This window comes from Podarcis vaucheri (assembly GCF_965113315.1).
Source record: "Podarcis vaucheri genome assembly, chromosome: Z".
Taxonomy (NCBI): Eukaryota; Metazoa; Chordata; class Lepidosauria; order Squamata; family Lacertidae; genus Podarcis; species Podarcis vaucheri.
Window position 1 is genome coordinate 3,472,311 of NC_138758.1, and position 25,660 is coordinate 3,497,970.

At 46.4% G+C, this 25,660-nt stretch overlaps 1 protein-coding gene across 3 annotated transcripts in view; it reads right to left on the reverse strand.

Annotated features, from left to right (window-relative positions):
• Positions 1 to 23,326, reverse strand: part of PLS3 (plastin 3) — a 65,000-nt gene extending 41,674 nt beyond the window's left edge. Inside the window, exon 1 of one of the 3 annotated variants that reach the window (XM_082207440.1) lies at positions 23,202 to 23,326. The gene's annotated coding sequence lies outside the window, so the exon portion shown is untranslated. Of the gene's footprint in view, positions 1 to 21,857; positions 21,877 to 23,201 lie in introns of those variants that run through there. The other 2 variants (XM_082207441.1, XM_082207443.1) reach the window with 2 other exon arrangements.
• Positions 23,327 to 25,660: the final 2,334 nt, after the last annotated feature.

Consider the following 25,660-nt stretch of genomic DNA (forward strand, 5'->3'; position numbering starts at 1 on the left):
CACACATGACTTCTAGTCACGCTTTTGGTGAAGCCAAACCTCAAATTAACCACGAGTTGCCCCACAGATGATCTAACAAGCCATGGTTTGTTTCTGCAAAGCTCCGTTTGCTTTTCAGAAGCTCTTGCTTTGTGCTTTTATAGCTTAGGGAGCTCCCGGACAGGGTGGCCAAAAAAACCATGGTCAAGGAAGGATGCCAGGCTCACACACCCAATACCTAACTAGGCTCAAAGCAAACCATGGTTCATAAACCAGTGCTGCTTTTCTTTGAGGCTGAATTAAGGCATAAGAATCCAGAAATAATTCTTGTTTTTTGTTTTGAGAAAGATCAAGGCATGTAAGGAAATCAAAACCATGGCTCTTTTGCATTATGCACTGTTCAGCCCTGAGAGAGGAGCTGGGTGTGAGGGGGTGTCTTTTGCAAAAAAAACAACAACCAGTTTTCAAATAATCCAGAGTTGTGAATGTTAGGCTTGAACATTCCAGCTTTAAACTAGGAAACTTTTTTGAAATGAAATATAAGCTTAAGAGAAATGTGGGAGCCTCTTAGATTGTAAGAACCCCCTTTAGCAACGCACATTACTCCCCAATGCCTGTTTGGCTTTTCTAGAATAAAAATAATTATTCAGAATTGTTGGGAGTCAAGCATCAACTAGGGGGCTTAGAGGAATGGAGTGTTTTATTATGATTCTATGATTACCTGGTGAGCAAGGCTTCATCAACACCCTGCGTAATATTCCCATGTTGAGGAACACCTGCTTTTAAAAAGCTGCGTGGTAAGGCCCATTGCAATCATGCAGTGGAAGAAAAAGGAACTGCGGATGCACATCAGCATGTTGAAACAGCACAGAAAACCTTTAGAAGCGCCTCCACAGGCAACAGAAGAGGCCCTGAAGCACAGGAAATGACATCAGGGTTCCTAGGAAGGTGCCAGCTTCCATTTCCCTCATCATTTCCCCAGCCACACCCTGAGCAGAGAGAACTGGAAGAAGATTTTCACAGACATTTCACGTTCTGGAGCACCACAGGGCAAACTTAGCTGGGCAAACATAGCAGGGAACCACTCTTGCTTGCCTCCTTGCCTTCCTGAAAAATCTTGCACAATACAGTGGTACCCCGCAAGGCGAACGCCTCGCAAGACGGAAAACCCGCTAGACGAAAGGGTTTTCCGTTTTGGAGGCGCTTCGCAAAACGAATTTCCCTATGGGCTTGCTTCGCAAGACTACAGCCCATAGGGAAATCTCCGGGACAGCGGGGAAGCGCAGCGCGTCTTCCCCACTGTCCTCGGACCTCCTACGAAGCCTGGCGGTGGGGCGGGGACACCTCCTCCCGCCGCCGCCGGGCTTCGGAAGGCTCCTCCGAAGCCGGGCGGCGGGGCGGGAACACCTCCCCCCGCCGCCCGGCTTCGGAACGATGCTCCGAAGCCGGGCGGCGGGGCCGCGAAGCCTGGGCGCACTGATCTCAGCGCGCGCAGGCTTCGGCATGCTGGCAACTCTCCGCAAGCAGCGGGAGAGGTCCGCGAAGCCTGTCCAGGACAGCTTTTGAAGGCGGGGGGGCAAAGACTTTCGCCCCCCGCCCGCCTTCAGAAGAGGTCCTGGACCTCTTCTGAAGGCTGGCGGGGGGCAAAAGTCTGTGTCCCCCCTGCCTGCCTTCCCAAGGGCTTTTAAATCGCCCCGGACAGCGGAGAAGTCCTCCTCTGTCCCGGGGTTTTTTAAAATGCTGGGGGTGGGAAGAAAAGCCCTTGTCCCCCCCCCCAGCCTTCAGAAGAGGTCGGGGACAGACTGTCCCCAGACCTGGTCTGAAGGCGGTTTCTATAGGAACGCATTAATTGATTTTCAATGCATTCCTATGGGCAACCGTGCATCGCAAGACGAAAAACTCGCAAGACGAAGAGACTTGCAGAATGAATTAATTTCGTCTTGCAAGGCACCACTGTATTGCTAGGGATATCAGAGAATTCAAATGAAAGCAAAAACACGAGTGGAAACTGCCAGTGTTCAGTTATTCATCCCATGTCCAGAATGGAAATCAATTAAATTAATACAAGCGGTATTCATGGTTGTGGATCTTTTCAGCCTGCAAATGATAAATAACTAATTACATTCCTCTTCACCCCATTTTCATGGTATTTCCTTTGCAATGAAACAAACAAAGTGGAATAACATAACAACATCAAAATGCATGTAATGACTTTAGCGAGTTATGTAACTCTGCCGCAGCAGACAGCGAGACCAATAATGCAATGTTTGGTGGAAGATGAAAAGCAGCAGAAAAGAAACAGTGTTGCATACAACCAATAGAGTGTGGAATAAAAAAACCCCACTGCCTTCTTAACATCCCTAGCTATTGCTAAGGGAGATAAGAGACCCATGCCACTCCAGCTCTAACCAGTGTGCAGAAAACTGAATTCTGCACGCAGCAATTGGTGCCTTCATAAAGTACCCAGCATATGCTACGAGCTTTGCAAAAACAGAATGAACAGATCTCTGACTGCAGGCACAAAAAGCAACGAAGCGCATTAGAAGTGCAATAATTAACCTCCGAGTAGGGAAAAGATCAAAGAAACCACACAGAACATGAAGAAGAAAAAGGAAGTTTTTAATCATTTCTCAAAAGTGAGACAAAGATGCCAAAGAACATCAGAAGAAGGATGCTTATTCCCACAGCCACTTTCTCATGGGCTGGGGAGCTGCAGGGAGCACGCTTTCCCTTGCAGTGACCCAGGAACCGATGATCATGCAAAGAGGACGTCTGCACCCGACAAGCTGCTCAGAGTGGGCTACGGAAGTAATTATGGCTGCCAACCTGGCATTCAATTTAGACTGCGCAAATCTCACTGAAGCCAATGCCCACCTTCATCCTGACAGATCCCTTCTCCCCCAACTGCCCAACATTAATACAGAAGCAAAATGCTTATGAGGAGAGACTGTCCAGCAAACCTGCAACAGATGTATATTTGGCTTTCATTACAGGGAATCTGCCTATACACTTACCCAGAGGTCTGAGATGCAGGAAAGCCAGTGACTCAGAGCTAAATTTAAAACATGCCTTCTTCTTTGTTCAGCTTGTCAGCATCAGGAAATGAATGGGTAGAAGCTTATTAGAGGCTCCAAGAGAGACATTTGTCTGCATTGTGCTCAGATTATGCTTTTAGCCTACAATTCTGCATCTCTCTGTGGCAGTAAAAGCAAGGAGAATGCATACGCTTCTTGTTTTTAAGTGGTGCCAGTAACTCCTCTCTTTTGCTTCAGAGACTGCTACAGAAGACACCCACAGCAGCAGGGTGACAACAGAGTAGAGACAAAAGGACAGGTCACATAATTGGGATATTTGCATGCAAAAGGTGGCTCTGTTACTATACTCCTCATCCTTAATTGGCATGAAATTGCCCCTTAAAGAAACCTGCTAAAGACAAGGACATGGGACTAAGTGACAGAGTATCTACAATTCTATGATTCTGTGACTCCTTTCCACTGGTCTTTGGCACACACATCTCAAGATTACATTGCAAGAGCCAGGACAGGAGCAGTGCCAACCACGGCACCAAACAGGACGAAATAATATCTTCCAACCATAGCTGAAAGAGGGGACATTCTAGCTGAAATCACAGGTGGGATTAAAGCCCCCAAACTTATTGGTTCTCCCCACCAAAGCACCAAATTGGAAAACATCTAAGTGAAGAGTCAAACACCATCAACACATCTCAATAAGGGTTTGAAGAAGGAAAATGACCTGATGGCAGAAAGCCTCATTAAGCTGCTAAGCAGAAAGCAAATGACTATAATCATCTTGAGCAAGAGAACCATGGGCAGTAGCTATGCCTTTGGATGAGTCAGGACAGTTGCCACAGAAGGGCAACTATGCAACAAAGGAGGGAGTTGGGAAATGCATTAACAGACTCTTTCTGTAACAGGCTGTGTAGAAGGCAGATTTTGTACTCTTGTTTTGAGTGTTTACCTTTCTAAAGGCAGACAAGAGGCTACCTGCCTGAGCAGGTACCCACCACTTGCTTGCAGAAGTGTGTGTGTGTGTGTGTGTGTGTGTGTGTGTCTTCAAAGTAAGATCTCCCAAGCAAAGAAAAACAAGGTAGAAAAATAAACAGTTGACTCTTCCAGAGTGAGCTGGCATAGGAATGACCTTTGGAGCACTACAGTATAGATTTGCAGGCCGTTTCCTTCCATTCTTATATCCAGTCACAACAGTGAAACCATATCAGAAATCATATCTCCCTTATCTTTGTAGGACAAAAGATGTCTGCATCTCATGCAGGAAGAGGTTTATATTGCACAAGTTGACCAAATGCAGTTCCCACATAACATGTTTGAAAGGGGGCACTTCCTGCTTTTCAATACATCCAGTAATTTTATTTTTTTAAACCTTAAGAGTGAAATTGACAAGTTTAGACAGTTCCATCAATCAAGTGAATGACCAGGGAGAAGGAAAGCAGCTGGGACTAGGAAATCAGAAACAGTAAAACAAAAGCCCAGTTCTCATAAACATAATATGAGGTGGAAAACCTCTGTCTGGTCTGGATTGCTTCACTCTGGAGCAAATATATATACTGCATGAGAGCTATTGGGGTGCTAAATCTATCCTTCTCCTGACATGCTACTTTTTGACATCTAGAAATTCCCAAAATATGGGAGCCAGCCTTCACCCTCAGTCTAAACTGGCAGGGTACAAAGAAGATCACCACCTCATTGGTTGGTCTCTGAGAAGCAGGTGAAAAAAATGAACAGGTTTTTTATCCCTGTGGCCAGGCTTCCACTGAGACACACCCCACCTGTGGCACATGGGTAAAGCCAGTAGTTCAGGGCTTGAGCACAGGTCCGACCCTTGGCATCTTCAGGTTAGAAAAGGATCAGGCGGCAGTAGATGTGAAAAGATCCCTCTGCCCAAAACTCTGGAGAGAAGCTGCCACTCAGAGCAGACAACACTGGACTCAATGGACAAATGGTATAAACAAGTTCTTATTTCCTTAACCATTATTGCAGCATCAACTTTAGTAATGAGAAGCTGACTTCTTTGGAAGCAGAGGCTAACACAGCATGTATGCATCAGTTTCTGAATATATCATGGGCAGGATTCCTGCGTTCCAGGGGGGTTGGACTAGATGACCCTCGGTGTCCCTTCCAGCTCTACAATTCTATGACTCTACATGCATGCATTGAACTTTCTCATTGGATTTCCCACCACCACCAAGTATTCAGAGTAGCCTATTCTAAGAGGAAACATTTCCAGTTCCTTTTCCTGAAATTGTTTATAAAATGATCCACTAGCCCCTTTTAAAGCTACTGTTTGTTTTGAACCTGGTTTTCTTCTCCTGGGTATCTCCCAGAAGGAAAGCAGTGAATTCGAAGAAGTGTCTCAGCATGGTTAAGAGACTCAGCCTCCAGAAGAGAGCACTAAACATAAATTATCAGTCTGAATAGTGAGGATTGCTGCTGCACTGCTGGATTTTATTCCAGATTTTTTTCCAAGAAAAAGAACAGAAGATTTCACTCTCTACTCATCATTTTGTCTCTGCTTGGGATCTGGATGTAAGTTCCAGTTTTTAATCCTCCCATCCTCTGGCAACTCAGGAACAAAATCAGGGTGCCTGATTGCCAGATGCTGAGGACACAGACAGAACAGGAGGATATGCCTTGCTTGCCAGCTTTCCAAAGTCATCTCTGGTTGACCATAGCTGGGAAAAGCATGCAGAACTACAGTCTATCCAAGATGCTCTTCTGGGATGTTTTGGCCAGTCAGCTTCCTGGTGAATCTAATGCAAAGTCCTTATGACCCACCTTATCAATTCAGGGATCACTTTGTTGGGGGTTAAACTTCCCATTTATACATACCCTCTTCCAAAAATATTAAAAAGGGAAAATACATCAGAGCAGAGAACACCTGCTGATAACTAGCTGGCCAAAATTACCTGGAAGCTTGCAGAATGGCTTGGAAACAGCTAATGTTTAACATGGCTCCTTGAGTTACCTCCGTCTAGAAGCTCCAAATGTTCTTCAGGTTTTTTTTAAAAAAAGTTAAAATCCATGCTGCTCAGAATCCTCTGCAGATATGGCGGCACAGTGTAAATGGCTACTTACTTTATGGGGAAAGGGTTTTTTGGTTTTTTGCAATAACGCAAATCTGGGTGTGCCTCAGACTCTAGCAGAGGCCAAAATAACTATTATGTTCTCAGAAGACCAATGTCTGGCAACCTTTATTTATAGATCTACATCTTCTGTTATTTAGGGAAAGTGACCTCACTTCTTTGAGGTTTTTAAATATACAATAACATCTGCAGGATAATCAACTGGGAGGAAAATCCATTCGCCCTCTGTATTTGTTGGCTAAAGGAAGGTGGGCAGTGCAGGAGTTCAGAATGAGCATGGTGGGTTGTTGTTTTTTCTTGGGATCCTGTACTTGCTTTTCAAACACCCACCCACAAATATAGACACATACCACTCCTCCAGAAGAGAAACAAAAAGAAAAATCTGCATTTAATTTTATTTAAAACCAGGGCAAACAACGTTCCCATACAGGAGGCTTGCAAATAGTAACTCATCTGGTCTCCTGTGGACATCAGAGTGAGCCTAAACGAAACAGCTTCTATAAATTGTTTGATTCTTTTCTCACTCTTTTTGCCCTCCCTTCCAAGCTACTGATATGCCAAGCTAATTCACATACTCAGACAGCAGAAAAGAGCACAGCTTCCTCATACTTGTCTAAAGCCCCTGCCACACATACCAAATTTTATATACTGCATCTCTGGGATGATGCTATTTCCTCTACCAAGCTCCAAACAGAAAGAGATTGAAAGGAAACTTACTTTCATCCACAATCCAATAGTACATAGTTCTGTGCATACAATACCTGGGTGCATTAACCACCTGGCATAATTAAGGAAAGAACTTGCATGCAAAGAAGTCAGACAAGCAAGCAGGTTCAATTTAGGGTTTGTGCTTAACTGAATACATGGCTTAGGAGTTCAGTATTCTGCCCGCCGTGCAACATATTGAAGCTACATGTCACAAATTAACCAAATCTGACAGGTGCACCTGCAGAGTCACATTTTCCATGTGTTGACAGGAGAAATCTGTACATAAGGTTTCTCTCAGAGGCAGCAGTCATAAATGCAAATGGAATCATCCTTGTTTACTCAAGAGTCTGATGTTTCTCCATCCTGGAGAAATGAAACACAGGGACACCCAACAGCTGATGCTAAATGGACAGGAGAAGGGAAAACTACATCCGCTTAAGAAAAGCAATCCTGACATGTGGAAAGCTTAAATTGTCACTCCTACATTGCCGTGAGAAATCACCACCCCTTTTTATTGTTATTTTAAAATGTGTTTCTTGCTTGATCCCAAAAGGCTTAGCACAATTCATGTGCACAATATATGAATTAATTTTGAAAACCTATCCCCCCACTGCTCCTGAGTTGCTTCAATACTGGATTGTTAATCTGTGATTCTGTTTTATTTTGCATTTTGATTTACTGCCATTTCTAAAATTATGACCTGCAGTTCTGTTCTTACATACTTCTTTATAACCAGTATACTAATGTTAAGTGCTATACCAGGGGCTCCCAAACTGTGGTCTGTGAGTTTCACTCAGGCAGTCTACCACATGTCTGCATTAAAAATTCATACTGATTTTTAATTGTATTTTGAATGATAGAACAGTAGGGTTGGAAGCAACCCAAATAGCCATCTACTCTAACCCCCTGCAACGCAGAAATTGCAGGTAATGAATGCAGGAGTTGTAATCCAGTGGTGAATGCTCAGCTTGTAAGCCAAGATGCTGCCCCACCCCCTTACCTGTTGGTGGGGTCGACCAGCCCCACCCAATTCACAAGCAGCAGGACCTCACTGGTCAAGTATGTCCCGTGGAACATGCCAAACTTGCCCACGTGGCAGTAGTGCTGCTGGAAGAGGGCAGGAGGAAGGGAAGGCTGGGGGCAAAGGGCAGCAAAGGCTTTACCACGCAGGGTGCCAAAGTCCCCAGAACAAGACATTTCTCTCCCGACCTCACCCCCCAAAACAAATCTTTTATTTCTTCTATTGTGTTTTATTGCATTACCATCTGAATTCTGTGGAATCATTTGGCATCTAGCAAAACATGCTGCAACTGGCAGAACAGGGAGAAAAGTGGTCCACCATGACCATCAGCAATCTTCAAGTGGTAAAGGTCGAGGATTCAACCCAGGAAGGGCAGAGAATGGGAAGAGCCCATGCCTGAAACCCTGGAAAGCCACTGCCAGTAGACAAGCCAATGGTCTGAACATGGTACACAGCAGCTTCCTCTGCTCCAATGACCTCACTATCCACACATAAGAAAGGGAAGAAGGCTATCAGGAAGCCAGGTCACCAGACAGCAATGCTCATGACTGAGACACAGCAAGTGACACATGGGATTTAATCCATTTAAAGCAATTCCTGGTTATGCAAATGTGCCTTGCACAAGGAAAGTGCCTGGAGGACTGCGCCCAGCAGCTATGAGTAAGCTTTCCAAAAAGCCCATAAAAGCAACTGGCCCACCAGAATTCTCACTGGCTACATCCCAGACCAACTCATTTTTAAAAAGTATTCAGCAGCAGCACCTGAACGGTGTGCAAACCTTCAACAAGACAAGAACCCACAGCAAGTTGTTTCAGAGTTCTCCATTCCTGGACATTTTTCGTCTTAAGCATGTTAGGTGGAATGATTCCTGTTCTGACAGCTGAATTACTCCTGTGAAGCACATTCAAATGAAGCCTGACTCCACAGAGACAAGTAAGCACTAGGCCTGGGCGATGTATTGATACATCTTCCAGGATCAGATTGAGGGCCAGATCGTGATAGCGTTTGCTTGTTTGGAGGTTCTAGCAGGGGAGCGCAGCTATCGTATACCCTTGACCGAAGAACGGTACACTCCTTCTATCTGGGATGGTCGTCCTCTTCCGCCGAGCGCGCAGCTTCGGGAGGGACGCACATGGAGCGGTGAGGGAGGAAGGGGACACCAGCCTAGCCAGCCAGATCAGCCGAATCAACCCTGGCGATCAATGGGGTGACAGATGTCGCAGCCAGATCGCCCTACAACAGCAGCAAGAATACTCATAGCAAAGTATTGGAAGACACAAGATTTACCCACCCTGGAAGAATGGCAGATGAAGGTGATTGACTACATGGGATTGGCTGAAATGACTGGCAGAATCCGAGACCAGGGGAAAGAAACGGCGGAAGAAGATTGGAAGAAATTTAAAATTTATCTTAAAAAATATTGCAAAATTAATGAATGTTAAAATGTTGTGGTTATATAAAGTAGGGGATTACAGCTGTAAAAGATTAAGTAAAAGAAAAGAAAAGGAAAAATTGGATAAAATTAAGGGGAAGGATTTGCTGAAATAATTTGGGGAATTGGAATGCAGAAAGGGGAGGTATGGGGAAGTCGATGAAGTAAGTTTAAGAAAAAAGGAGAAATTATACGTGTTTGTTTGTTACTGTATGTATATCTTTGTATTGTGTGTATTGCATGTGTTTTCAAAAAATTGTGAAAATTTAATAAATATTTATTTTTTAAAAAAAGATTGTGATAGCGTTTGACCCAGATATTGCAGGTATCTCGCTTGCCAGTCAGCTGGCGCCTTGACTTGCTTCTCCAGCCAAGCCGGCAGGCTGCCTCCTTCCTCCTGCTCTGGCAGGTGCAGCAGTGGCTCTGCCCGGTGCCTCGTGGGGCCAGCGCCCCTCCCTCCTCCCTCCACATGCTGGCAGCAGCAGGGGTGGCAGCAGTTTCACCCTGGTGCCTCGCAGGATGAGGACCAGTGCTTCTTCCTTTTCAACATCATCATGATGCTTAGCTAGTGATACATCACAACGTTGAGAACCTAGTATTGCCCATCCCTAGTTAGAATGTAAGAGTAGCCCTGCTGAATCAGACCAAAGGCCCTCAACTGCAGCACCCTGTTCTCACAGTGGCCAAGCAGAGGTCCTTGAGGGGAGCCTGAAAGCAGGACCAGAGCACCAGAGCCCTCTCCCCTCTTGTGGTTTCCAGAAACTGGTATTGGGAATCATGTTACCTCGAACCATGGAGACAGAGCATAGCCATTGTGGCCAGTAGCCACTGATTTAGCTTTCACTTCTCAAGGATGGGAAGGCTAAAGGTAAAGTGAAACAAGACTACTCTACCTGCATAAAATACTCATTTGCAGGCTCAGTGGATAGGGGCCTCTACATCTTTTTAAGTCTGCCGTCTCCAATGTTCCTGGCGTTCTGCAGCATTCCGAGTTACTAATTCAGAGCCTCATGTCTTCCAGATTAATCATTTGCGAACACTATTGCAGAGATGGTGTAGAAAGAATGCAAGCTAGCATATGCTGCTGGGTAGCGTGTGTTGCGGGTTCTTGACACATGTATATCACAAAGCAGCTGTCCGCAACATTTGCTGAGGGGAGGGGAAAGAAGATAACTTCTGGGACCATTTGCTCGAAAGGGACGGGTGGGAAGAGAACTCCTCATGTAGAGTTAAGCCAGGGAGCTAGCTCACCCTGTGGAGCTGAGGATTTATGAAACATATGGGCAGACAACTGCTGCGCATACTGAGCATCATCCCACAAGATGTGCTAAGGATTTCAGAGCTGGGCAAAAGTTACATTTGAACAGGTGCCCCACACCCTTCCAAGACCCACTGAGCAAAGCAGTTCTCAGAAGATTCATTTATTACATCTGTTCACTCTGCATCAGTGTTAGATACTCTGGTATATAATCTAATTGCCAAATAGTACAGTTGCGACAATGGAATGCGCAGGTGCTTTTCTGCAGTGGGGTATTATTATTATTATTGCTCATCTCACTTCTATGCCACTTTATATTTTGAAGAACAAATCTCAAAGTGGTTTGCAACACATTTAAACATCAAATAAAACAATCCAGTACAGTGGTACCTTGGGTTACAGACGCTTCAGGTTACAGACTCCGCTAACCCAGAAATAGTAGCTCAGGTTAAAAACTTTGCTTTAGGATGAGAACAGAAATCATGCTCCGGCGGCGCGGCGGCAGGGGGAGGCCCCATTAGCTAAAGTGGTACCTCAGGTTAAGAACAGTTTCAGGTTAAGAACAGAGCTCCGGAACGAATTAAGTACGTAACCAGAGGTACCACTGTATAAAACAAACTCAAGCTCCAAGGAAAATATTTCAGATTCTTCTCTAAGTGGCATTTGGCTTTCCCAGTCGCCATCCTGGCATCCAGAGAGCTCCACCTTGGCACAACTGGACCGCACCAGTTGCAAAATGGGTATTTTCTAACACTGCCCTGCAGATCCCACTGAAATGAACATACCTGTACATTGGAAAGAAAGCAGAAAACTGCAAGCTGCAACATTGTGAGAATTGCTTATTTTCCTTTAAGAACTGGTGCTTGGGGTTGCTTGCCCCTTTCTCTCCCCATCCCTTTTCCTTTTTGTGCCATGTCTTTTGGCAGCGGTCAATAACATGCACCCTTAAGATGCCCTCCTTGACATTCGAAGGGCCGCCTCCCCTCTGTGAAATTAGGTTTGGAAGAAGCATTATATCATACTCAACAAAACTGGCCATGAGGTGCGTGAAGCGCTCACGACAGCTTTGTAAATGCGTCCATTTGCCCAAAGGGACTCTTCTACGAAAAAAGGCTGTCTTATTTTAATTTGCTGCATTGAAGCTGCTGTATGAACAGTTATGGCAGATGAGCAGGGTTAAAAAATGCTCCAAATAAATAAATAAGAGGCTTTCGTGCCAATTAATTGGCTGAATTTGCACTACAGCCTCTCAGTGACATTATAGCCTCACAACAACCCTTTGAAGCTGGTCAGGCCAAATTACTGCCTTTCCCCAAAGCATGTGAGCTTTAAAGTTTGGGGCAGCAGTGTTGGTGGTAGGATTTGAACCAACATTCCTGTTAGCGCTACAGTATAGTCATTCTTGTGTGGCCTGAAGTTCCTGATTCTTTATACAGCTGTTTGCAATGTGAACACTCACACATGTGCAAACGCAGACACAGAGCTTCTGGAAGCTGCCACAGTAGCAGACAGATCCTTTCAGAGGCGACAGGAAGGGAGGTTGAAAGAAATGTAGCATAACCCCCTTTCATATGAGCACCTTGGCTCCTGTAAAGGAAATTAAATGCTCAGTTGAATCAACAGCCAAAATGCAGCAAAATGAAAACTCTGCACTTCCTGCACCTTGGCTTACAGCTACATTCACAATTCCAGAGAGAGGGAGGGAGGGAGAAGGAGAAGCGTGGGGGGGGGGAGAGAGAGAGGACTGGGAGGTTCTACAGTTCTGCAGCTCTAGCACCCAACTTACCCCAGGTGCAAATGAGGTCACATCCACACCAAACATTTAAAACACATGGCTTTCCCCAAAGAATCCTGGGACCTGTAATTTGTTGGAAACTGTGGCTCTGTGGGGGTAAACTCAAGTTCCCAGCCATATGCTCTAAAATATATGGTGTGGGTCTGAACAGAGAACACAAAATTTTTGCAAGGGGGTATTTCATGTTGAAGTCAGGTGGTTGTGTCCTCCAAAGCGAAGTCAGTGGCCCTTTTAAAGCTCATTGACAGATAACTGACTAATGGGACAATTTGACTCTTCTTTATACTTACAAGTTTTCCATAGGCTCTCTTAAAAACACCAAGAAGACAGGAAAATGTTTTCGCCTTAGCTGCATTTTACAGTATCCTCTGATATTCCACATCTGATTTTTGTCAATAAGGAATGAGGAACTGCATAGGACCACTATTTTTTGCCACAAGGACCATCTCTCCCAATATTAACCGTCCCAGACTCTGTTCATCATCTGAGGGCCTTCTTCATGTGCCGCCTCCATGTGAGCTCCAGAGAGTGGCAGCATGAGAACGGGCCTTCTCTGTGGTGGCTCCCCATCTGTGGGATGCTCTCCCCAGAGAAGTTTGCCTGGCATCTTTATTGTATATATTTTACATGCCAGGCAAAAACATTCCTCTTCAGCCATGCCTTGGGCTTATTAATATTCTACAGCCTTTCAAATATGTCTGTGGGAAGTGGGGGTTATTGTTTTGCTGTTTTGCTTCTAATTATTTACTTGCTTTTATTCTCTGCTTTATTCTGTCAACCACCATGAGATCTTACGACAAAGGGTGGTATATAAATCTAATAAATAAATAAAAGCTACCTGAGATGGTATATTTCAAATGCTATGTCCGGCTCCCACGCAGCCTGCCTGCCCTCCAACCCATACCTCAGTTACGAATCACTGGTTAGCTGAACTTTAAAGAAGCATCCCACTTTAAACAGCCATGGCTTTTCCCCACCCAAAGAATCCTGGGAGTTGTAGTTTATTAAGTGTGCAGAGAGTTGTTAGGAGACTCTTATTCCCCTCACAAAGCTACAATTCCTTGAGTTCCCTGGGGAAAAGGATTGATCATTAAAATTATCTGGAAACTGTAGCTCTGCAAGAGGAATAGGGGCCTCCTAGTAACTCTCAGCACCCTCAATGAACTACAGCTCCCAGAATTCTTTGTGATACTGCTTTAACGGTATAGTGCAGACGGGGCTATAGAACTGCTGTAGGAATCTTACAAGCATCCTTGGAATTATGCACATCGTTTGCTATGCACAATCATTCCTAAACCAACGCTTCAATGCAGTAATGGCTCCTCTACCTGTTAATAGCAAAGCAGTATCGGGCGGAATCCTGTCAGCGTTCATTTGCAAGTTTAATTTATACATGAGAATGGAGAACAAGATTTCAGCCTCCAGACTTAATCTAAAAGCTTTCTTACAAGTAGCAGCATCCCTGGCTCCCTTCTAAAAGATCCATCTGAGATCCAAAAGTCCCATGCTGTACCAACTAAGCCTCTCCACTGAGTGAATGGAGTAATCCCCTGAGCACAGAGAGGAAACCAATTATGTCTTGACATACAGAGAGCTATAGAAGCCCCAAGATCAGGGATAGAGGAATCTTTGACCCTCCAGATGTTACTGGACTCCAACACCCAACTGCCTCAGACAGTATGTCCAATGGACTCAAGGATTACTGGAACTGTAATCCCAACATCTGAAGAGCCACAGGTTCCACATCCTTGCCCACGATTATAGGCTTGAGTTTCTGTGATGTTGTTTTCCTTGAGGCAAAGTCTCTGTACTGAAACTTTTAAGTTTCTCTGCACTGAATTCTCTGCAGCCCTAATATCTATGGTGACCTTTGCTTTTATACTGACAATTCTCTCCGTGTGTTATTTCAAATCTGATTCTTGCCTCCAAAATGTTAAAAACCTGTGGCATCTGCTGCACTTAATAGCCTTTATCTGCAGAAAAGAGGAAGAAAAGCTCACAAAAAAACAGGAAGCTGAGTTTGGGTTGCACATCCACATTCCACTGGGATTATGCAAGATATAACAGCAACTTGCTCTTGTAATTCAGTGGTGTTTGCTTGGGGATATATAAATAATACTCTGGGGTGGGGAAGAGTAAAGAATGAAAGTTCTAAAACACAGGTAGCAAATTTCCCAGAGGACTTTTCAACCTGCTGCAAAGAATGCTTAATTTCATATTTCAATGTTTTGATATACAACCCCATCAGCTCAGTACCCGAAACGAACTAGTTTTTAACCTCACCACAAGCTCAGCATCTAACCTTAAGCGTATAACGTCTCTGAAACTGTGCCAGTTTTGGCATTTGACAGGAAAGCCAGAGATGCTTTCAATGCCTTCTTAAAACTGGGGGACGGGGTGGAGAGACAGAGACGCCAGTCTGAGAAATTGTCTAGCGCACAGATCTGTCTTTGCTAATAGAACAGTCATCTTGGAGCTAGGGTGTGGCTGCACATTCTCTCCAATAAAAAAGCACTACTACCGTTCTCAAAAGATAATAATGAATCAATGATGCTTCTGAGCTGCTAAGTGAAGGGTCACCACCACATGGATGCCCAGGAGTGCTTCCCTTTGCAGCAGTAAAGGCTCAACAAAGCAAGTATCTATTGGAGTCACTGCCCCAGGGAGCCTTGAGCAGCCAGACCCATTGCAAGCCAATTCATCTTAATGAATCAACCCATTCAGAGAAGACTTTATCTGGCAGAAGTGCAGTTATCTCCAAATGAGGGGCCCCATGGCAGGAGCAGAAACCCCCAGTTTGAGGAAGAAGTTGAGACAAAGCATGCTGGGGTGAGGGCTTCTCAATATTTTTTTTAAGAGTGCTTTAGTTTAATAAGAGCCACATGTGCTTTGAGAGGAAAGGGATGCAAGGAGGATTCCTGGGATGCGCATCTTCATTTCAGCCAGGCTTCAGCCTGGAGGCTAAGTCTTCCTTTCCTCTCCTCCTGCTGTGTCAGCTCAGTGGGAGGTTATTTGTCAGAGTGAATATACACCCCCTCCTCCAATTACTGGTGGCGAAGGCAAGGCTGGCTTTGGGGGGGGCGTCCTTTGGTTATGCCACAAACTGTCCCCCAGCAACCCCCAAAAAAGGTTGATGAGGTGTGTGGTGCCTTCCAGCAAGGAATGTGGATATCGGGGCAAAGGTGTGATAGTAAAATAGGACCCTGTGAAGGAATGGATGGGGGGAAAGGAGGGGAAAAGAGCAACAAAGAAACTCAAGTTGAGGTTCATACAAAAGAAGAAGTTTTCCTCCCCCACTCATAGCATTAGGACTTGTAGACACCCCATGAAGATGAATGTTGGAGGATTCAGGACAGGTGAAAGGAAGTCCTTCTCCATGCAGCGCGTGGCAGAACTGTGGAACTCCCTCCCACAGGAAGCAGCGAGGGCCACCAACTTGGGTGGCTTTAAAGGGGGATTTAAATAAATTCATGGAGGAGAAGGCTATTAATGGCTACTTGCTTAGTGGCTTTGGTCTCTCTTTTTTTTAATATAATATTTATTGAAAATTTTTTAGAATTACAAAAGAAAACAAAGCAGAAAAAGAAAAAACAAGAAACAATACATCAAACAATACAAGTTCAAAAATCAAAAATACACCACAAACACTCAAAAACAAATCCATCATTCTCAAATCCTCAACTGTCATTACCTTATTTCAGTGTTTCCCAACCGGTGTTCCGCGGCACACTACTGTGCCGTGAGACGTTGGCTGGTGTGCCGTGGGAGGGAGGCGGGCGAGTCGGGCGGCGGCGGCGAGGATCCGCGTCGAGCCGGGGGCGGCTCCGCGGTGGTGGTGCCGAGCGGCGGGGCAGCGCGTGCAAAAGGGAGGAGCGCGAGACAGCGGAGGAGGAGGAGGAGGAGGCCGGCATGTCCGGGCAGCAGCAGCAGCAACAACAGCAGCAGCAACTCCCGGCGACGGCTCCTCAAGCCCCGCCGCCGCCCCCTCCTCCGCCCGCTATCGCCGCCACCACAACAGCTGCCGCCGCCTCAGTTGCTGCCGTCCCTCAGTCCCTCGCTCTGCTGCCTCCTCCCACCCCCAAAGCTTGGAGGTTCCCCGGCAAGGGGGAGGGAAAAAACTTTCACTTCCGTGCGTCCCTCCCGGCGTGACGCTGCACGCTGACGTCACAGGGCTGTAATGGTGGTGTGCCGCGAGATTTTTTTCATTAAACAGGTGTGCCGTTGCCCAAAAAAGGTTGGGAAACACTGCCTTATTTCTTTGACCTCCTCCTCCCTTTTTTTGTATCCTGGTTATTAACTGTCGCAGCAAATCCTTTCCATATTTCATGATATTCTGTCATTACATTACCTTAATCTATTTTAATCTTATCTTACTATAAAAAACCTTAAAGCTTAAAACTTAAGTCTTATTTTTACCAACTTCTCATAACCATAATATTCTTACATAATTCTTTAAACATTTTTGCTAAAGTCAAGTAATTTCGTTCCAACATTTTTCTAACATTCATCAATTTTATAAGATAATCCTAGTAATAAAAAATAAATAAAAACAATCCAATCTTCATCCAACGTCCCTTCCTCCTGGTCCCGGGTTTTGTCAGTCCTTTTTATCCCATCAATCTAGCGCATTAACCTGGCAATCTTGTATCCGAGGACCTAAAGTCTCTTCCATGTCCCTTCCGCGGCTCTTCTTCATATTTATAGCTGTATTTTCCTTTGTCTCCTGCTCCTTTCACTCGTGGGAACTCCAGCTTAACAATGTTTTTGACCCATCTCGACAAATCAGCCCCTTTTCCATAGTCCACGCTAAACTCCATATGGTATTTAAGAACATGTTTCAAAGTCCCTCCAAAATTAAGAGCCCCCACAACCCCAAACATCTCACGGCCCATTGCCAGACTTGAAAAGTCCAAACATCCCTGCATAGGGGGGTCTATCCAACCCCCCATTTCCAAACCAGACCCAACTTTATCTTTCCAAATCTGGCTTTTTCCAAGTTCATTTGTCAAATCCAAAAGCTCATGATCCTGCTGGGCCACAGCTCCCTCCATCTCTGGCGCCCCAGATTCAGCAACATCCTCTTCCCTCATCTGTTCTGTCAGGGCATACTCCTGATTTAATTCCTGGGTGGGCTCCATATAATTTCCCACTGCCTGTTCAAAATTTCTGATCGCATCAGTCATCAAGTCTGTCTTCTCATGTAGCTGTTCCAGTACGGCATTTGTTTTAGAGAAAGCACACAACAGAGCTTCTAAATACATTGTCCTGCAAGGTCAGAGTCTATTCCCACGATTGTAATCAGTAACAGCTGCAAGCTGGTTACAGTTTCACAGTCTCCCTCTAGGGGGAAAACTTCTATTTGTTCTTTCTTTTAAAGACAAGTCTGACAACAAAGTTTCCTTTTTCAGATATTTTGTCAATATTTGTTCCTTTAAAATGCGAAGGGGAACAATGGAATCACTATGCTTCTCTTCTTTTAGCCATCTGTCAAAGACGTTTGTCTCCGGTCAATGAGCTTCAAAAAACGTCAGTCCTGACACCCCGCTCCAGGATCAAGACGGTGGAAAGTTACTTTATTTTGCAATCACTTCTGCAGGTTTAAACAGTCCGAAAAAAATCCCCCCTCTTCTCCTGCTTCCGAAGGGGGTTCAACAATTTTAAATGATGAAAGTTAACCTTTTACAACCGATTTTCTGAGCTCTAGTTTGCCATGTCTTTGCTTTAATCTATCTACAAAGAAACGAAAGGCTGACTTCCTGTTTAGACCTTCCCGTTTCAGTGCCAAATTAAAGTAAACTTTTAAGTCCAATTTTCCTTTTTCCTCGCAAGTCCTTATTTAAAGTCCAATTGTCCGAGATTTAAATACTCACAGGTGATTATTTTAGAAGCCAAATTGTCCCAGGAAAAAGGCAGTGCTCTCCAGCAACGGCTGTGCGGCTTCACTCCACGGAAGAAGCAGTTGACTCTCAGCAGCGCGCCACTTCCCCCTCTTCGCTCCGGAGCCCGTTAGTGGGTTCCTTTGCGGGTTGGGGGGCGCTAAAGTTGCCCGCCGAGTCCCATGGTCACAGGCTTCATCCGCCTGTGATTTTTGAAAGGGTCCCCGCTTCGCCGTAGCGGTAAAGACCCGTTTCGCGTGGAGCTAGTCCCTCCAGATCAGAGGGAGTCCGCCATTGCCGATGGCGCCACCCCGGAAGTTGACTAGTGGCTTTGTTCTCCCTCCGCTGTTGTTTGAACTGCTGTTGCGCAGAGATCCTCCATGTTTGCTTTCCATAGGGATCTGGCTGGCCACTATGAGAACAGGACACTGGACTAGTTTGGATGGATCCAGCAAGACATTTATGTTCTAATGGATTTGCTATATACACACACACAATAAAGGCAATAGATTTAAGATTTTACTTTACAAAAAACTGTTATAGTCGCAAGTATTAACACAAAAGGTTTGATGCATCCCTAGCAGAAGAGGGGAGGCATGATGTTAAAAGAGAGGTGGCAGCAGTTTCATGTCCACACTCTTGCAGGGGCAGAGGCAGCACTTTTGGAGTTGCAGGGGAGGCAAGGAAGGAGGGGGGCAAGAAGGTAGACAGAGGGTATTTCAGGTTTATGGTACAGCAACCACTAAGTCATATTGCACCACAAGTACCAGAGTTGTTTGTGTTATCTGCATGCCATATTTTCCCCTGACTGGAAGGCAAGAAGGCTTACACCAATTAATTAATTAATTAAAACTTACTAGTTAAAAAAACCTAATCTATTAAAATCCTGATAATAAAAACAGCACGGCATTGTTAAAAGCCCTTTCCTTTTTTAAAAAAAAAATGCAGTCAGTTCCCAAGAGCCTGACAGAATGAAACAGGCTTTACCTGTCAGCAGAAGGACAACAAGGAGGGAGCCAGTCTAAGCTTCTCCAGGAAGGGAGTTGCGAAGTCTGGGAGCAGCCACCAAGAAGGCCCTCTGTCACGTCCTTACCAAGTGGGTCTCTGAGGGTGGTGGGACTGAGAGATGGTTCTTCCCTGAAGATCCCAGAGCCTGGGCAGGTTTGTATGGGAAAATATGGTCCTTCAGACAGCCTGCACCTAAGTTATATATGGCTTTATAGGTATTAACCAGCAGGTAGAATTGCACTTGGAAACAGGCTGGGAGCCGGTGGATCTGCTGTAACAAGGGAGTCGTATAAGCTCCCAGTCACCAATTTGGCAGCAGCTGCTTGAGCCGGCTGGAGTTTCTAAGCTCTTTTCCAAAGGCAGCCCCATGCAGAGTCCATTACAGTAATCCAAACCGGATGCAAGGAAGGCGTGTGCCACTGTCAAGAGTTTTTGCAAACGCTGCCAAGTTCTTTTGTCAGTGACTTGCTCCCAATAATCCAAACAGCCTTTTAAAAAGAAGATGACCAGCAAACCAAACTTGGGAATCCAGATGAAATGTCTCAATCAGCATTGGTCACATCTGTTGTGACCAACACATTCAAGGCATTGTTACACCACTTTAACAGTTACAAGACTTCCTCCAAGTCTCTCGGGAACTGTAGCGTGTTAATGGTGCTAAGCACAGGTAGCTGCATAAGGGGTCTCCTAACAACTCTTGGCTCCCCTCAACGTACTACAGTTCTCAGGATTCTTTCAGGAGCAGCCATGACTGTTAGAGGAATAAATGGTGTTTCTGTGTGCTCTGGCACTCATGGTGTCCTGTTGCACCAGAAACAGTTTAGTCCTGCTGGCCATATGACCCAGAAAGCTGTCTGCGGACAAACACCAGCTTCTTCAGCCTGAAGCGATATTAGTGCCACAACCCCATAGTCGCCTTTGACTGGACTTAACTGTCCAGTGGTCCTTTACCTTTTACCTAAAGTGAAATATGAGTGTGTTTTTTAAGGTATGCTGTGGATGAGACCATTATCACAAAGAACTCAGGCGTGATGCTGAAATTAGTTCCTTAATACCACAGAAATTCAAAACACAACACAATTAGAAAACTTGTTTGTTTCTAAAATGAAGTCTTATATGTCCCTGAGCCCCAAAGCAAGTTTCTGTGTGCCTCCATGGCCTGCCCCCTTTGAAATCCACATTTCCCCCCCACACACACAACCCAGTCATAAATGTGTGCTAACCTCAGATAACAACAGCAACGAACTTGGGGTGACACCAACAAATTAGAAACTTCAGCATAGTAAGGCTACACCTGTTTTCACACCACATTTGAGGCACATTATTTCCCCAACAGAATCCTGTGAACTGTAGGTGGTTTTTCTTTTAAGGTAAAGGGACCCCTGACCGTTAGGTCCAGTCATGACTGACTCTGGGGTTGCAGCGCTCATCTCGCTTTATTGGCCGAGGGAGCCGGCGTACAGCTTCCAGGTCATGTGGCCAGCATGACTAAGCTGCTTCTGGCGAACCAGAGCAGCGCATGGAAATGCCGTTTACCTTCCCGCCAGAGCGCTACCTATTTATCTACTTGCACTTTGACGTGCTTTCGAACTGCTAGGTTGGCAGGAGCAGGGACCGAGCAACAGGAGCTCACCCCGTCGTGGGGATTCGAACCGCCGACCTTCCGATCGGCAAGTCCTAGGCTCTGTGGTTTCACCCACAGCGCCACCCGCGTCCCTGGTTTTTCTTTTAAAGGCTGCTGCAAAATGCAGTTCCGCAATGGTTAAATTGCGGTTCCCAGGATCAGGGGGAGGGGAAGTTTGCATCAAATATGCTTTAAGTCTACGGTGTGTACATGGCCAAAGCATGGAACAAGGCGTGTTGAAAATACCTGATGTCCACTTGAGGATTACAGCAGCACGTGTTTTGATGCCAAGGCACACACGAGGGCAGGGCTTTCCCGTCAGAAATGATAGGTTAGTCAAGTCAAGAGAAAGTACATCCATTTCTCTGGGGGACATACCTGCCTATTCGCGAGTGGGGGGCCTTTGATCAAGTCGAAGGGAAGCGAAGGGGAGATCCCAAGAATCAAAGCAGGCATTTGAAACTCAAAGGGTGCTCTGGCTGAAGCTGAAGAAGGGAAGAGGAAGGTGAGGAGGCTCCTGACAGACACTCTGCCTCTCTCTGCACAGCCTGGAAATGGAGCAGCTGCGAAGTGCATTGCAATACTCTTCCCCATTCAGCACTTCCCCCAGGAAATATGGAGCCACTTGCAAGTTGAGATGGGGGAAGAAGCAGAAGAAAGGCGAGTTTTGGAATGTGTCTCTCACACACAAAGATTGGTGAACATAGGAAAAGTCAATGAGTCACGCAGCTCAGTCCAGTTAGTCACTGGGACATGCGAAAGGTCTGCAATTCACTCAAAAAGGTCTGCAGCTCACACCCACCCCCTTGAATGGCAGCAGGCGGAAGGCCACATGCAGCCAGGCAGTTTAGCGTGCCCACGTGCAAACTGTTGCCAGCTGCTTTTATGTCCGTTGAACAGAGGGCCCCAAAATTAATCTTACAGCCAGCATTTGCCCTGTGCACTACATTTCTCAGTGGTAGAACCAAGCAGGTTGGAAAGGCAGAGGCACCACCTGCCTATGGCTGGAAGCAGGGCAGCTTGTAACTTTCCACTCACCTGAGAATCAGCAGCAAGCGAATCAGAAGCAAGAGTCCAGTGTGCTAAGCTATGTGATGCTTCAAGAGGCTCTCACTCCCTCTCTGTCTAGTGTAGCCTCCACTGGGCTGCTGTAAGAGTGAGATGAGTAGCCACCCATGCAGGTCTTGCAAAGGGTGGGGCCAAGGAGCCAGCTGCAGAAGAAAGGGGAAGGGCAAGAGCAGGCGTGCTCACATCTGCACCAGTTCTTTAAAGCACATTCTTCCACCTCCCCCAAAGAACCTGCAACGCAAAGAGCTCTGTCTGGTAGCCTGTCACGGCTAGTGGAAATGTGTGCTGTGGGAGTGCCCATAAAGAACAGCAGATAACCTGGGGGGAACTGAGGGGCGGGGGTGAGTGAGCTCCTCTCCCAACACACTTTATTGCTGCTTCACATGCACTTAGTACTGAACATGCAACCGACATGGAAGTGGTCAGGAGCAATGAGCATCCACACTAGTTTTCCATTGCATAGATGGGAACTAGGAAACAACGCCCCCCCCCTTTTCTCAAGCACGTGCGACAAGTTTAGTAGTCTGAAAGGCCCTTTTGGAAAGGGACGTACAGACACTCCCGGCATGTTCCCAAAGCCCTTGCAAACGGCAGTCTTGCAGAGGAAACGCGTTAGGACACAGGAAGCGCTGACTCGGTCTACGGGCCCATCTGGTCAAAGTATCCAGAGGTAGACTGCCCCTGAGCATGGAAGCCCCGCGCAGCCACCGCAAATAATTGCCGGCGACTGACCAACCACCCGCTTCCGGCACTAATTTCTCTTACACCCACGCGCCCTTTCAAAGCCATCGAGCTTAGAGTCCCCGTTGCATATTGCAGCAGTCCTGGTCAGTCCGTCTCTCTCTCTCTCTCTCTCTCTCTCTCTCTCTGAGGAGCATTTTTCCCTTCTGGGAAAAGCATGACCGCCGCCGCCCCAACGAACCCAAGGATCAAGAGTGCTTTGGCGGCATTACCTTGGAGAATTTCTCTTTGGAGCAAGCGCGCTTGGCGCCCCAAGCCCTCTGCCCTGCAGCCCCCTGGAAGAGTCCGGAGAGCACCCCACCCCTGCCTACAGCAGGCCATCCTCCCAGCTGGCCTCGCTCTTGCTGCCCAGCCCGGCCTCCTGGCCAGTGGCCCGAAGGAAGCAGGGCGGGCGAAGCCCCCACAAGCGGAGGCAGGCGCCACTAATAAAGGCACGTGCGCTTCGCTTGCGGGAGGTGGGGCGGAAAGGCTCCCCAAGTTCTGCCAGAAGCGGCCGGCGGGAAAGTTGCAGCGCCAAAGGAGCCCCCGAGCGCGACCCCACCCCCGGCCTCGCTCGCTCGCGGGGACACTCACAGTTGTGCGTTACGCTCTCCGACTGCCTCTTTCGCTCGCGCTCTGCTCTGCGACTGGCACCGCGGGCGCTTCCCAGCTCCCTAGACACCTCCCCAGCCCAGAAGCATCGCTCGGCCCACCCGCTCTTCAAGCGCCGAGGTCCGCCCCTCAGCCGAGGAAGGATTGGGCCGAGCGCCCGCACATCAAGGCCGATCCGGGAGGTGATTCGGTGGCAAGGAATGTCTGTTACTCTCCAGAGGCGGGGATTGGAGGGAGGCTTGCCCGCCCAGGTAGTGGTTGCTCAACTCTTAGCGGTGACTCCGAAGCTGAGGGAGCCGAGCCCGGATGAGTTAGTTTCACGGACTGACCCCTTGGGAATCATCAGGCGCTGCAAACAATATATGCTAAATGCAATTGCATGTTAAAATGAGGCAAGATTTTAAAATTAAACACACTTTAAGTATTTCTATCACAAGGAAGTTTTCCCTGTATGTCTCCTGTATCTATGTTCTCATGCATATGGAGATGATGTGAGTGTGCATATTTGCCGTTTGCAGCTGTTTATAGCATGTGTGGCATGTGAAACAAACATGGGATGTGTGTGCATGAGATGCACATGACTGCTAAACTGGATTTTTTATTTAATCCCACTGCACATGGGATGTCAGCACTATGGGCTTTTCTGGGGTAGTACAGGGCCTTTTACAGTCTGGCCTGAAAGAACAGAACCAACAGCAGCTCGCTGTGACTTGTTTGCAAAGCATTTTGAGGACAGTCATTTGCATCCCCCTGGAACTTGACCCTGCTGTTACAGCAGATGAATCTCAAGGGCGTCCAGATACAGGACTAGTTATGTTGGGTGAGTTTCCTTTAGTAAGGCTCAAGGATGTGGACAAGGTGCTCGGATCAGTCAGGGCGACCACTTGTACCCTGGAAACTACATTCCATAACCTCTCCCACACTGCCATTTCAATATTATAACATAACACCAAACAAAACAAAAGGTTGGTACCAAAGCAAGGTAGAATCATGACGTCTTGAACTGAGGCAATTCTATTACAGCAGGCAGGTTTCATGTGGCATAGACCTGCCCATACACATAGGGTTCAGAAACTAAACCGGAAGCAAAAAAAGCTTTGGTATGACATTGGACCAGCAGAGCTGGGACACCCATGAGGTAAGGTGAAGCAGCCACCTCAGGCAGTTCCCCACAGGTGCCCTGCCTGCCACACCACAGAGTGGAACAGCATTGTTTGTTGGTCTCCCCTGCCTTGCAGAACTATCAGTAGTTTTTGGGTTAAAGCTTTAGTTTTATGCAATTAGATTAGATGAGTGGGGAGTGCCTGGTGTTGCCTGGGGAATCTGTAGAAACCAAAAAATATTGCAATTTTCAAATGGCCAGTGCAATTTGTGAGTTTGGGCCCATCATGCTGAAAGCATGAAGTCATGCCAAGGTCTCATTTTGGTTTACCATTTTGAACCAAATGGCACTTGGCACCCTAATGTCTTTTTTTGGGAACCCCCATAACAAGTTTTGTGATTATACCTTGGGAGGCAGCCAAACCTATGCCACAAAATGGGCAAAGTCACACCAAAGTGATGTTTTGGTACACCATCTTGATTCAAAATGGTGCCTGGCACCCAAATGGCAAACAAAGACCGCTACCACCACCTCAGGGACCCTCATGGCAAATTTGGTGACAATATCTCAAGAGGCGTCCAAACCCATAAGGAACAGAGGGACAGGCAGACAGACAGACAATCCATTTTCCAAAATATAGAATAGATTAAAGCACACTCTCACTCCTGGCACAACAAGTGGACTATGTGTGTGCTTTTTGCAGTTTGGAAAGTGTTGGAGAACTGCACTGGGAACTGTGGGATGAATGAATAATGGAAAGATGTTTATACACCACACAAGAAAATCAGGATGAGCATAGGATGAATACTCACTGTCATAAAACTGCCTTGTAAACAAATCAGAATGACATCACATCAACTTTGTGCAAGCAAATCACAATGAATGCAGAATAAAGTTTTAATAGACTGTGGTGGTGTTGTTTGCTGTTTCTGCAGCTCTTAAGCAGTACAGTGGTACCTCAGGTTACAGACGCTTCAGGTTACAGATGCTTCCGGTTACATACTCCGCTAACCCAGAAATAGTACCTCGGGTTAAGAACTTTGCTTCAGGATGAGAACAGAAATTGTGCTCCGGCGGCACGGCAGCAGCAGGAGGCCCCATTAGCTAAAGTGGTGCTTCAGGTTAAGAACAGTTTCAGGTTAAGAACGGACCTCCGGAACGAATTAAGTTCTTAACCTGAGATACCAATGTAGATAAAGGTAAAGGTAAAGGTACCCCTGCCCGAGCGGGCCAGTCTTGACAGACTCTGGGGTTTGTGCGCCCATCTCACATCTATTGGCCGGGGGCCAGCGCTGTCCGGGGACACTTCCGGGTCACGTGGCCAGCGTGACAACGCTGC